The following is a 14,503-nucleotide window of genomic DNA, read 5'->3' on the forward strand; positions in this document are numbered from 1 at the left end:
TAACAAGAGTCATGTCCCCCTCCTCTGTGCCTCTGTGGCACTTAGTGCTTCTATTGGATGGCTCCTTGAATTCCATTTTTCACAGAATTATGTGTGGATATCTTAGTATGTCTACCAGACTATCATCTCCCTGAAAGTAAGGCTTATGTCCTGTTGATCTTCATATTACCCATAGAGCCAATCGTGATACCTTACATAGTAGGCACTCAACAAAAATTTTTTGAGTAAATACTTGTTGAAGGAAGATTATAAAACTCTGCCATCCTCCTTTACCAGGTGACACTTGGGACTTATCACATTTTTAAAAATTACAAATGTTTTAGGAAACAGCAAATATAAATTTTAACATGAGTCATGTCACTCTGGAAAAACTCATGCATGGTTTACAAGATTACTGTAAACTTCTGGTTTTGCCTTGAACTCTGAGAGTCTTTTTCAGAGTTTTTTGCAATGTACATGAGAATCTTTCTTTCTTAAGGTTCTTAAAAACAAGATGAGAGGCCCACAATGAAGTCATTTATGCTAAGTCCCACATCGTCAAACTGAGACTTGACTTAATTACAGTTTCGACTCTCTCAGAAATGGAATCTTAAAGCAGTCAATCAGGAATCGCCTAACACCACTAGTTAGGTCATCTGCCTGATGGACCCCTGCCATCCCCTCCGGGAAAGTAACCTTGCAGTAACCAACCCACTTTTTTGCCACGTAGAGCTTCCTGGTTCCCTCTCCCTTCTGCCTGTAAAAGTCTTTATTTTGTACAGCTCCTCAGAGCTCCTTTCTATCTGCTAGATTGAATGCTGCCCCATTTATGAATCGTTGAATAAAGCCAATAAGATCTTTAAAATTTACTCAGTTAGGGGCCGGCCCGGTGGCACAGGCGGTTAAGTGTGCAAGCTCTGCTGCGGCAGCCCGGGGTTCACCGGTTCAGATCCCGGGTGCGCACCAATGCACTGCTTGGCAAGCCACGCTGTTGTGGCATCCCATATAAAGTGGAGGAAGATGGGCACGGATGTTAGTCCAGGGCCAGTCTTCCTCAGCAAAAAAAAAAAAAAAAAAAAAAAGGAGGATTAGCAGATGTTAGCACAGGGCTGATCTCCTCACCAAAAAAAAAGAATTTACTCAGTTAAATTTTGTTTTTTAACAATGTGTTACCCTTTAGAGTAGCCAAGATCTATGACATTCCAGAGTGCAGAAAAGTGTACTGTTTTAAGGTTAAAATGGAACAGCATTTAAAAATTAAAGACCAACATAAAAACATTCTTCCTAAAACCTTATAACCTGGAAAAATTAGTGGTACTATTTTTTGTCTTTCCTTGTTTCACGTTTCCTGTTCTTACAGGTCTTTTTTAATGTCCTTTTTAAAAGAATATATTTTACTCAAACTTTTCTCACAAAAACAACATTTTCGTAAGCTGATAGGTAATCAAAGTGAGCCAGATTTCTGTCATTATTTAATGGAAAGCCATTGTTGCTATGGAATTCCTAAGCTTTGTTTTGCTGGCATGAGTTATGAGAGAAAGAAAATAAAAGGTGGATTAGCAGGGTTTTTTTGATCCGTATTTGGTTTTTTAAATGTGATGCCAAAAGATTGTTCTTTTAGTTCTGTAACTAGGATTGAACTTTTCTACAATATAAAATTTCCTAAAAATTTGAGATATTATCTTTTTAGCATATTCATTTATACAATATGAGAAGTAGTTATTGTAACAAATCTTTATGAAAAGACTTTATCAGCCAAATTAGTCCAAATTTATGTACTTTGAGTGAAAATGGTATATTTAATAAAGTGTTATTGGCTGTGCTTCAGAGCCAAGATTAAAATTTTGATTTATCTATGTCCATTGGTGTGGACTAAAATACAAATGTCATGTTGTGACTTGGGACTAAACAAAAATGATCTTCATCTCTGGGATAGGGGTGGTTGTGAAGTAATTCAGACGTGCTGGTCCATTAAGTTTATGGTTTTCCTGCTAGATTTGTTAACAAGTATGCCAAGACAGGTGGGAATTTATTTCTGAATCAGATTATAAGCACGTTTCACATATTTAATGAATTCAGTTCAGTAAACTTTTACTGAGAAACTTTGATGAAGAAAATATCTTAGATGGAGGGACAGGAAAGAAGAGACAGAGCAAAACCCTGACTTACTGCAAGGGCTTTATATCCAGAGGGAAGGTCCATTATCCTTACACCTTGAAAAATTAGAGAATAAATTAAAGACCAGCAGGAAAACATCCTTCCTGAAATCTTCTAACCTGGATAAATTAGTAGCACTGTTTTTGCCTGTCTTTACCAGACAGCAGAGGATGGCAAAGCTCTGGGAGCCCATAGGGACGGCCATGGATCCTAGCTGGTCCAAGCATAATACTCTAACCCTCACCCTAGGCAGAATTATAGGATGACACTAAGATTCCCACTCCCTGGGATTCACACCAGTGTAATCCCCTCCCCTGAGGGTTGGTGGGACCTGTGAAAATGATAGTCACTTCCATGATTATCTTACATTATATAAGACTTTATCATAGCAGAACAAAAGAGGGATGTTCCTGCTGGCTTTCAGGAAACTGCCATGATGTGAGGGCCACGTGGTTAGAACGTAAGCGTTGCCTCCAGGAGCTGAGGGTGTGCCCCAGCCCACAGCCAGCAAGAAAACGGGGATCTCAGTCCCACAGTCACAAGGAACTTAATTCTGCCAACAACCTGAATGAGCCTGAAAGAAGAGGACCCCAAACCTCAAATGAGATCACAGTCCCAACTAACAACTTAATTTCAGGCTGGTGAGATCCTGCGCAGAGGGCCCAGCTAAGCGCTCTCCAAACTCCCAACCCGCAGACACACAGTATACGCATGCTATTTTAGCTAAAATCAAGCTGCTGAGTATGGTCATGTTTTCCATGATAAATATAAGCAGTGTTCCTTTTCAATATTTCCTAATTCTCAAGTGAAGAGAAACAATTAAGTTGGCAAATTTTAAAAGGCCAGTGAGTGTTTCTCTTTTAAACACAAACAAACATCATTCTCTTAAAATATGGGCCACAAATTCCACGTGAATCTCAGTACGGCCTCCTTTACCTAAGCTAACCAGTTTTCTATTTTTCTCTTCTCTTAAATGGTACACTTGTTTGAGGTTGATATTATTCAAATGGCTGATCCTAAAGAAAAAATACAAAGAATGAGTAGAATTGTTTGTTCATTGCTTAAGTAATAAAATTTATACTTGGGGGTAATTTTGATTTTTTAATCCATCTGCCAAAATTGTTTCTCTAAGGACCTTAGTCTCTCTTTAAAACAAAACAGAAAAAAAATCCTAGTTTTTTTCAGATTTCAAAAGAAACTCTTGCTCATTGAAGAGCATTTGGAAAATGTTTGCAAGTACGAAGAAGATAAATTCACCCATAATCCCATCAGCCCAAGATAGCCAGTGTTGAACATGTTCACGTGTTTCTTCCCAAGAAAGAATCACTATATCTTCCCAAGGTATAGTCTATGCAATGCATAGATATCTTTTTTAGCAAGATTGGAATAATCTAGTTTTATGTCTTGCTTTGTTTCACAAAACATTTTTCATCAGTAAAGAATCTTTGAAAATATGGTTTTGTATTACACATAATTATCCAAGTTATAAATGTCACATAATTTATATAACAATAACCATACTGTAGAACTGTAGAAAATTTAAGTTGTTTCCAATTATTTGGTACCATAAAAAATGTTTAAATGGGTCTTCAAGTTTAAAATGGTGTATCACCAACCTCTCTATTGTATCCCTGACTAATGTTTCTCTAAACAGTGAAGAAACAGAAAAATATAAAAACAAAACAAAAAAATTCACAAACTAAAATTGTTTAACAGAACAAAACTGATTTCTGAAGAAAATCTGTTATTTATAATAGATAAAAAGTACTGGGAAAAGGGAAAGCAAATAGCTTATATCTCTTCCTTTACCAATTCCTTAACTGGGAGTTTGGGATCTATATGTACCAGAAACCGGTCAGCAACCATATTATTACAAACTGCATCTTTCAAAAGTAGCTAATGTTTCTCTCATTCCAACTATCTCTCTGGTCTTTCCATATCTGTTCAGAAATAGTAGCTCTAAGGAAACAACAGATTCTAGCGGCACGCAATTATATTTTATGAGCTTCATCAAGACAAACATTATAGATGAAGAAATAGAGAAAGCAAACAACAAAAACAGTAGCTGTGACCAAAGAAAGTTGTAGTTTTTCATGAATTTTGACAGTTTGGAATATCGGAGAAGCATGAAAGGATGTAGGAGGAGCTGTCACCTCTGGATACTTGAGAAATATCAGGAAATGCCAGCTAGAATATGAGAAGTGAAACAGGAATTGACTCTATCATCCTGCCCTGTAACTGAAGATCTGAGAATAAAAATCTCACCACTCCTCAAGTGGTGACAGAGTATAACCAAGGGCAACCCATATAATCCAATCATTAATAAACAGCAAAAAGTGATGTGAAAATAAGCCATGAGACCTATGAAAAAAATACTCCAAAGCAAAGAGAATATCATCCTAAAAAATGAGACGAATAACAGACTAGTTAGTGCCAGCACCCTGTAGCAAAATTCAGGAAAAAATATTAGGCAAGTTTTTTGTTTTCCCTAAAATATGCAAAAGGAAATGATTTCTATAAAACTGTAGAAAAATACTGAGATAAAGAACAGTGTGGTATAAATAGAAAATAGTCTGAGATTTAAAAACAGGTGATATAAAAAGAGAATTAGATAAAAAATAAATACAAGGAAACTAAAAATGCATTTGAGAAATTACACTCCACAATGATGGGAGTGGAGCATGTATAAATGACTAATATGGAAGAAAACCTTGAAAACCTCTACAATTATGCAGAGCAAAAAGACAGATGAGGAAATATGAGAGAAAATGTCTTAGGCATGAAAAAGAAACAACCTATACATAATTAATATTCCTGAATATAAAACTAGATTAACTAAAACGAAGCATATCAAATAAAAATATACTGGCAATAGAATAAATACCTCTTCCACATTTAGAAAAGGATTGTGTGAAGATCGGAGAATTTCGAAACATCCAAAGGAATATCAATGAATAGAGAAGCATACCTATACACATCTTCACATTATTGAATTCAAAACTTGAAGGAAAATTTTAATAAGCAATCATGCAAAGAAAAAAGAAAAGAAATATATCTATAATGGAACCAAATATCAGCTAGAACCAGACTTGTCTTTTGCAACACTAAATGTTCAAATGCAGTGAAGCAATGTCTACAGTTTTGAAAGCAGGCCGTGACCTCAAATTTTTATGCTCAGCTAATATGTATCAAGTCCTTTTTACATGTTAAACACCCTACTAAGTGCTTTACAAGCATTAATTCCATTAGCCACACATACAAATCCTATGAGCACTTTGAAAAATATGAAATGCAAAATTGTTAAATTTCCTTAGAATCACACAGAAAAAGGTGGTATTAGGATTTGAATTGACACCTACTTGGTCTGAGAGCCTGCGACCTTAGCTATAATGCTACACTGTGAGTAAAACCTTAGAAAATATACCATCCGTGCACCTTTCTAGAGAAAAATTACTTGAAGATTTAAATAAGCAACCAAAAAATATATCAAACATAAGAATTCGACAATGGAGACATTAGCACTGGCAGTAAGGATTATAATTAACTCACATATAGAACTATTAAATTGGGTTACAAAACTGAATTTATTTATAAGTGTGTGGGTTTATGTCCCTGCATATATAGCTTTTAATGGAAATTATAGACAGATATAATTTAATATAATGTTGACGCAAAATAAATATGACTGAGAAGGCAGAAAACTTAAATTCTGTACTTTTTGGTAAATATAATTTTCTTTATTTATTATCCATCTCAAGGTTTCTATAATCCCTGTATTTTCTGATAATAGATAACATTTTTGATAATCTAATATAGAATTTTGACTTTAACCAGAACTTCAAGCTTTTTAGGAAGGATTAGTTAGTGAAAAAACTCTGAAAAGTTGTTTTCTTTTCCCCAAGAAAATGCAATGTGGAGGCAAGATTCCAAGCACTATACCCATTTATAAGACTTGATTAGAAAAAAATGAAGACTGGGAACAAGACGGTTGCTAACTTTTATTAGCAAAAATTGCCTACTCGTGGCAGATATATTAGGAAAAGGCATAATGTCTGGTGGAGGAGTTAGAAAATGGCTCTCCTTTCTTACCTCTGGAGTTATTAGAAACAGGCTCTGCCCTCTGGGAAGATGCTGTCCCAAAGATGGGTATTTGGCTTGGCAGAGTGCCTTTGTGCAAACAAAAGACATTCCTTCTTCTGGGCAGAAAAAGCCTCTTGTCAGCATATATGACCTGCCTTGAGGAACCTCAGCCAGATTTCAGCACGCGCCTGCCCCTCAGACGGGTGCTTTTTTACAGGGACCAAACTGCGTGACCATTCACAGAGACCCAGTCTGAGAATATTAGCACAAATATGAATCCCAGTCCACTTGTTGGGTTACAGGTCCTCAGTCAGAGTCATATTTATTCTATATCATGAAATCTTCTGAATCTACATGTTGTAACCACAAATGTTCTCAATAGATTAATTTTAAGAAATTGTTGAGATATCTGGATTTCAATAGTGTTATTTTCTGTATGATGTGAACATTAATCTTGAAGCATTGCATGATAATTGATTGCTTAGAAAAAGCTCAGAAACCTTCTTTCAACTACTATTAAGGGCCTCTATTCTCCTTTTAGGCATCAGAGTCTGAAGATACCATGTCCGCCTCTTCTCTTTTTCAGCTTAATTGAATGGAATAAATCAGTAATTCAGATTCATCTCTTAAAACTAACATGAATGAGAAGCTTTGTTTTACTAATAATAACTTAATTTAAAAAGTAAAACCAAAAATCCCAGGTTATATTAATCATAATATCCTTAAAGGTGGAAACAGGTGAGTTAAAGTCTGCAAAATTATATGTCCTTACAGGACACACTGTAAAATTACCACTAAGAAAATGGACAAAGGAAAATAGACAAAAGAAACACAATAAGCATATGACAAGGTTTGAATTCAGTGGCACACTCAGACATATATGCTAATAAGTGAGCTGACATTTTCTTCTTATTATATCAACAAGGACTTTCATCTGTAACTAACTAATGTTGATGATGATAAAGGACAAAAGAAACCAACTTTTATATAATTCTCTCTCGTGGGAGGAAAAATTTGATTCAGCAGTTGTGGAAGACAAATTAGGCAATACGTATGGAGAGTCTTCAAGATTTTGATGCCATTTGATCCTTCAAATCCACTTCATGCGTAAGGATTTATGATGGGGAAAATTAGAAACAAATTTAATATCCATTAATAGACTGGTTAAATAAATTGTGATATTCGCTTAATGGAATATACTACATAGCATATAAAATTGCTATTGCAGAAAAACTTTTAAGAATATAAAATTCTTGAAGAAATTATAAAAGAATAAGTTCAGTTTAATCCCAGATCAGGCGAGGCAAGGAGAAAGGCAAAAATAAATAAACAAAATGACAATAGAAATTATTTACGTGGATATTTTGTACTATTTTTCTCCTACGCATAGTACATAAGAGTTTGTTTTTTACTCTCTTCCTTTTCAACGTGACATAATAAATAGCTAACAGTCTTTATTGATGTAATAAGCTAAAAATCACATCTTGCAGTTTTAATGTAAATTTCTGAGCCTATCAAGGAATAGGTACATATGTATGTATATATGTATATATATACACAACACACACACACACTCAATGTTGACAGTTATCATTTACTGAGGTGGGGAATACTCTGTGAGGAACTGATTTAAGAAAAGTGGTGGGAGAGGAACAAAATCAAATACAAGTCAGATTGTTAGAGAGCAGGACACAGCTCACATAAAACACAGAATTATCTGGAAAGGCCAAATAGAACCACTGCATCTTGGAAGAGTCCATGAGGTTGAGGAGTGACAGTGAGCAATTTACCTGCTTGCTCCTGGGCCTGTTATTCACTGTTCAGAGTTCACCTCACAGGGTATTAATTCCTCCTTTTTTCCAGGCTGGATTACCCAGTTCATCAGGGTAGTCAGGAGGGCATGGTGCTTCTTCCAGGCTCAGAAATGGTGGGAGAGGCCACAGTACATATGGCAGGCATAGGGAAGGGATGGAGCCCTTCCCCCCCAGAAGAAGATTGACACAGTGGTCAGAGTAAGGTAAGGAGGCCAGTGGCTCAGCCTGGGCCTGCTGCACACGCGCTGTGCTGTTCCTGTCTAGCTGCCTCAGGCTGCCTGGTTGGAGAAACTACCATGAAGATGGGAGCAAGTCCAGCACCACCAGCTACAGACACATGAGCATGTGTCTGAGTGAATCCAGGCATGGGTACTTCAGGAAGGGTGCACATACTGAGTCTAATTTGTCACCTACTAATCACCTTTCAACCCACTTGTGATGGTCTGAGTGTTTATGTCCCCCCAAAATTCATATGTTAAATCCTAACTGCTTATGTGACAGTATTAGGAGGTGGGCCCTTTAGGAGGTGAGTAGAATATGAGAGTGGAGTCCTCATAAATGGGACTAGTGCCCTTATAAAAGAGAGCCTAGAGAGCTCCCTCACCCCTTCTGCCATGTGAGGACACAGCAAGAAGACTGCCATCTAGGAACCAGGAAGTAGACCCTCACAAGACACCGAATGTGCTGGCACCTTGATCTTGGACTTCCCACCCTTCAGAATTGTAAGAAATAAATGTTTTTGTTTATAAGCTGCCCAATTTATGCTATTTTGTTATAGCAGCCCATGCTGACTAAGACACCACTTCATTATGGCTTTTGTTCATAATAAGAAGCACCAATGAGCTCCATTTCTATAAATCAAATGATTCCTCAGCAGCATTTGACAGATCATAACTCCAATCCTTTGTTTAACTTTCTATTCCCTTGGCTTCTATGACCCTCATTAAGGCTCCAGGCATTACTCCAAACTCCATGGCTATTCCTTTTCAGCCTCCTTCCCTGACTGTCCTTCCTCCATATGATCCCTAAATGCTAGAGGTCTTCAGGGCTTGATTTTGGATCCTGTTTTCCTCTCACTATACTCTCGCCCTAGCTAACTTCATTCATTCTCATAGCTTTATACAATTTATATATTGACAAATCCTAAATATATTTCCAACAGAGATTTCTCTTCTTGGAACTAGACCAATAGAAATAGTCGCATACTAATAACTTCACTCAGTCGTCTAATTGGCCATGTCATCATGCCCAGAATAGGATTCTAAATATTCCCCATCACCCCCGAAATGCTCCTCCATCTACCCAGTTCCTCCTCAAACCCCCTCAAACACACTTTTCTGTACCATAGTGATTACCAAGTCCTCTTGACTTTATTCCAAATATATCTTGTATATGATAGCTTCCTCCATCTGCAGTGTCACTACCATTTCTCACCTATTCTACAGCAATAGCATCTAACTAGTCTCTTTGTTTATTATTTGACTCCCCAGACCATCTCATCTACGTCATCCTATACCAACTCATTTCTCAAAATGCACAAAAAACATTCCCTGACCTGTCCTGGTCCTTCCTTCTCACAAGACCTTAGCATATGCTGTTCCCTTTGCTTGGAAATGTTTCATTGTTTAACTTACACTTATCCTTCAGGTCTCAACGCACACATCCCTTATTTCAGAAATCTCCCCTTACTTTCCACTCAACCCAAATTATATTTTTCTGTCACTTTCTCATAGCAACCTCTAATTTTCCTTTATAGCATTTATCAGAACTTAGAATTTTTTATGTATTTATATTAGTATATAATTATTTTATAACTAATTTAAATATGTGAAATTTAAATAATTTAATTGGCATTCAATTAATTCAAATAATTTAATTTAAATTAAATTATAAGTAATTTAAGTGATTTAATGTGATACTACGTAGTTAAAAAATCAAAAGATATGAGAGAGGCGGAGTCAAGATGGCGGCATAGGCAGACTCGGAACTCACCTCCTCCCGCGGACACAGCCAATTTATAAGGACTCGTGGAAAAATTACCCCTGAGACAGAACTGAAAACTGGATGAGAGGAACTCCTACAACAACGGACAATCCTAACTGAGGTGGAAGAGGCAGAGACTCCCTTTTGGAGAGGAAAAACGCCGCCTTCACAAGCCACCAGCTTCACGGCCGCCGGGAGCAGCTCACAGGTACTCAGCCTCCCTGGAGGCGCGGGGTCCTGAGCCGGGGAGCGGCCCCGCTGGGGGCATTTTGTGGACCCAGCACAATCCAGACCAGCGGCATAATATCTGACTTTGCCTGCTACTAAAGCATTGGGGAGCACCCCCAGAAAACCCGGTTCACAAAGAAACTAAAACTGGCTCTTAAAGGGCCCGCACACAAACTCACCCGTTTCAGAAAGCATCCTAAAATCACCAGAGGGAAAGGTGCACGGTGCTTTGGTGACAAAAGACTCACCTAATAGGCCCTGAGTGCATCTCTGTGAGGGGTGAGACCTCTCCAGGGACTGGGACATTGGCGGTGGCCATTGTTGTGGCCTGGTGTGGGCGTGCTGACACACACGCCATTGGAGTTCTCCCTGAGGCCTGCTAGCCCAGGGTCTGCCCCACCCGCTAGAGCACCGATTTAATCCAGCTCAGCCAGGGCAGGCAGCTGACCCTGGAGACTGGCCCCACCCAACAACAAGCCCTCAGGCAACTTGTGGGCCTGCATAGATTGGTGACTGGATTCTCTGCAGCCTGGCAACTGAGCCGACTTGAGCAGAGCAGGGTGTGCACAAGGAGTGAGTGGAGAGTGTGGGGCGGTGGTGGAGTGTCTGGGGCTCCTGCCGTGGAGAGACTGGGTCCGCTTGGGGAGGTCGGGGCGCTCACACGGGGCAGGACTGTGTTGACTGTGTGTGTGGACCTGTGGGTGGCAGGGCTTGTCAGCTGCAGAAGACTTGTGCTTCTCAAAGACCCACATAGGAGGTTTGCCCCACCTTCCAAAGCCTGAAACAATTGGGTGCTTCTGTGCCTGAGGCCAGCCCCACCCAGCTGCAATCCTCAGAGAGCTGACAAGAGACCTAATAGGCTAGAGGCTTACAGCAATTGTAAGGCCCTGAGCCTAACAACCTGCCACACTGGGGGCCTACTCACTTAAAAGAAATACTGCAACACAAATGTGGTATTAGAACTTGCAGCCAACTGTGCTGGGGCTCCCCACACCTGATAAAGAGACTGAAGGGCCCACAACAACTACAAGCAGCTGAGCATTACAACAGCTGGCCAGGAGCATAACTCAGCCTCCCTGGGCGCCTACAGGGAGAGCAAACAGGCCACAACAGAAGGACACACGTAGCCCACATAGGGGTCACCCCTGGAACATTGAGAACTCAGGGAAGCACACTGGAAGCCTCCTAAGGCATCACTTACATAAGGTCACCTATCCAAGAGCAGGAGACGTAGCTGACCTACCTAATACGTAGACACAAGCATAGGGAAAGAGGCAAAATGAGGAGGCAAAAGACTACATTCCAAGTAAGGAAACAGGACAAAACCCCAGAAAAGGAACTAAGTGAAACAGAAATGAGCAACCTACCCGACAGAGAGTTCAAACTAAGAGTGTTAAGGATGCTCACTGATGTGGGGAGAAGAATAGATGAACTCAGTGAAAATGTCAACAAAGAAATGGAAGATATAAAAAAGAACCAATCAGAAATGAAGAATACAATACTGGAAATGAAAAATTCATTAGAGGGACTCAAAAGCAGAGTAGAGGATACAGAAGAATGGATCTGTGAGCTGGACGAAAGACGGGAAGAAATTACCCAAGGTGAACAGGTAAAAGAGAAAAGAATCAAAAAGAGTGAGGACAGTCTAAGGGACCTCTGGGACAACATCAAGTGCACTAACATCCGTGTTATAGGTGTCCCGGAAGGAGAAGAGCGAGACAAGGGGGCAGAGAATCTATTTCAAGAAATAATAGATGAAAACTTCCCTAACCTAAGGAAGGAAACAGACATCCAGGTACAGGAAGCACAGAGAGCCCCAAACAAGATAAACCCAAAGAGGCCCACACCAAGACACATCATAATCAAAATGTCCAGAATTAAAGATAAAGAGAGAATCCTAAAAGCCGCAAGAGAATGTCAAGTTACATACAAAGGAAACCCCATAAGGCTATCAGCTGACTTCTCAGCAGAAACCTTACAGGCTAGAAGAGAATGGCATGATACATTTAAAGTGCTAAAAGGAAAAACCTTACAGCCAAGAATACTCTACCCAGCAAGGTTATCATTCAAAATGGAAGGAGAGATCAAAATTTTCCCAGATAAGCAAAAATTAAAGGAGTTTGTCACCAAGAAACCAGTGCTACAAGAAATGTTAAAGGGACTGATTTAAGGGGAAAAGAGAAGACCACAAATAGGAAAAATTATCTATTTCCATGATTAGAATGTAATGGATACAAATGCACAAAAAAGAGGTTAGATATGATATCAAAAACATAAAAGGAGGGAGGAGGGGAGTTAAAGAGTACAGCTTTCAGACAGAGGTCAAACTAAAGTGACCATCAATTCTGTATAGAAGAAGAAAGGAACAGAGAAGGACTACTAAAACACTGAGAAAAAAAAAAAAAATAAAAAATGGCAGTAAGTACATACTTATCAATAGCTACTTTAAACGTCAATGGACTAAATGCTCCAATTAAAAGGCATAGGGTGGCTGACTGGATAAAAAAACAAGACCCATATATATGCTGCATACAAGAGACACACTTCAGACCTAAAGACACTCACAAACTGAAAGTGAAGGGATGGAAAAAGATACTCCACGCAAATGGCAATGAAAAGAAAGCTGGGGTAGCAATACTCATATCAGACAAAATAGACTTTAAAACAAAAACTGTACAAAGAGACAAGGAAGGGCATTACATAATGATCAAGGGAACAATCCAACCAGAGGATATAACACTTGTAAATATCTACGCACCCAATGTAGGTGCACTTAAATATATAAAGCAATTATTAACAGACATAAAAACAGAAATAGACAGTAACACAATAATAGTAGGGGACTTTAACACTCCACTTACACCAACGGATAGATCATCCAAACAGAAGATCAATAAGGAAACATTGGCCTTAAACGACACACCAGAACAGATGGACCTAGTAGACATATACAGAGCATTCCATCCAAAAACCAAAGAATACATGTTCTTTTCAAATGCACATGGAACATTCTCCAGGATTGATCACATATTAGGCCACAAAACAAGTCTCCATAATTTTAAGAAGATTGAAATAATACCAAGCATCTTTTCTGACCACAACGGTATGAAACTAGAAATCAACTATAGGAAGAAAATCAGAAAAGCCACAAATATGTGGAGATTAAACAAAATGCTACTGAACAATGACTGGGTTAATGAAGAAATCAAAGAAGAAATCAAAAAATACCTGGAGACAAATGAAAATGAAAATACGACATGCCAGAATTTATGGGATACAGCAAAAGCAGTTCTAAGAGGGAAGTTTATAGCGATACAGGCCTATCTCAACAAACAAGAAAAATCTCAAATAAACAATCTAACAATGCACCTAAAGGAACTGGAAAAAGAAGAACAAACAAAGCCCAAAATCAGTAGAAGAAGGGAAATAATAAAAATCAGAGCAGAAATAAATGAAATCGAGACCAAAAACAATAGAAAAATTAATAAAACCAAGAGCTGGTTCTTTGAAAAGATAAACAAAATTGACAAACCTTTAGCTAGACTCACCAAGAAAAAAAGAGAGAAGGCACAAATAAGTAAAATCAGAAATGAAAGAGGAGAGGTTACAACAGACACTTCAGAAATACAAAAGATTATAAGAGAATACTATGAAAAGCTATATGCCAACCAATTCGACAATCTGGAAGAAATGGACAAATTCTTAGAATCATACAACCTTCCAAAACTGGATCAAGAAGAAGTAGAGAATTTGAATAGACCAATCACCAGTAAGGAGATCGAAACAGTAATCAAAAACCTCCCCAAAAATAAAAGTCCAGGACCAGACGGCTTCCCTGGTGAATTCTACCAAACATTCAAAGAAGACTTAATACCTATCCTTCTCAAACTCTTCCAAAAAATTGAGAAGGAAGGGAAGCTCCCTAACTCATTCTACGAAGCCGACATTACCCTGATACCAAAACCAGACAAGGACAACACAAAAAAAGAAAATTACAAGCCAATATCACTGATGAACATCGATGCAAAAATCCTCAACAAAATACTAGCAAATCGCATACAACAATACGTTAAAAAGATTATATACCATGATCAAGTGGGATTTATTCCAGGGATGCAGGGATGGTTTAACATTCGCAAATCAATCAACGTAATACACCACATTAATAAAATGAAGAATAAAAATCACATGATCATCTCAATAGATGCAGAGAAAGCATTTGACAAGATACAGCATCCATTTATGATAAAAACTTTGAATAA

Source organism: Ceratotherium simum, chromosome 25 (assembly GCF_057802395.1).
Source record: "Ceratotherium simum simum isolate JZ-2026a chromosome 25, ASM5780239v1, whole genome shotgun sequence".
Classification (NCBI taxonomy): Eukaryota; Metazoa; Chordata; class Mammalia; order Perissodactyla; family Rhinocerotidae; genus Ceratotherium; species Ceratotherium simum.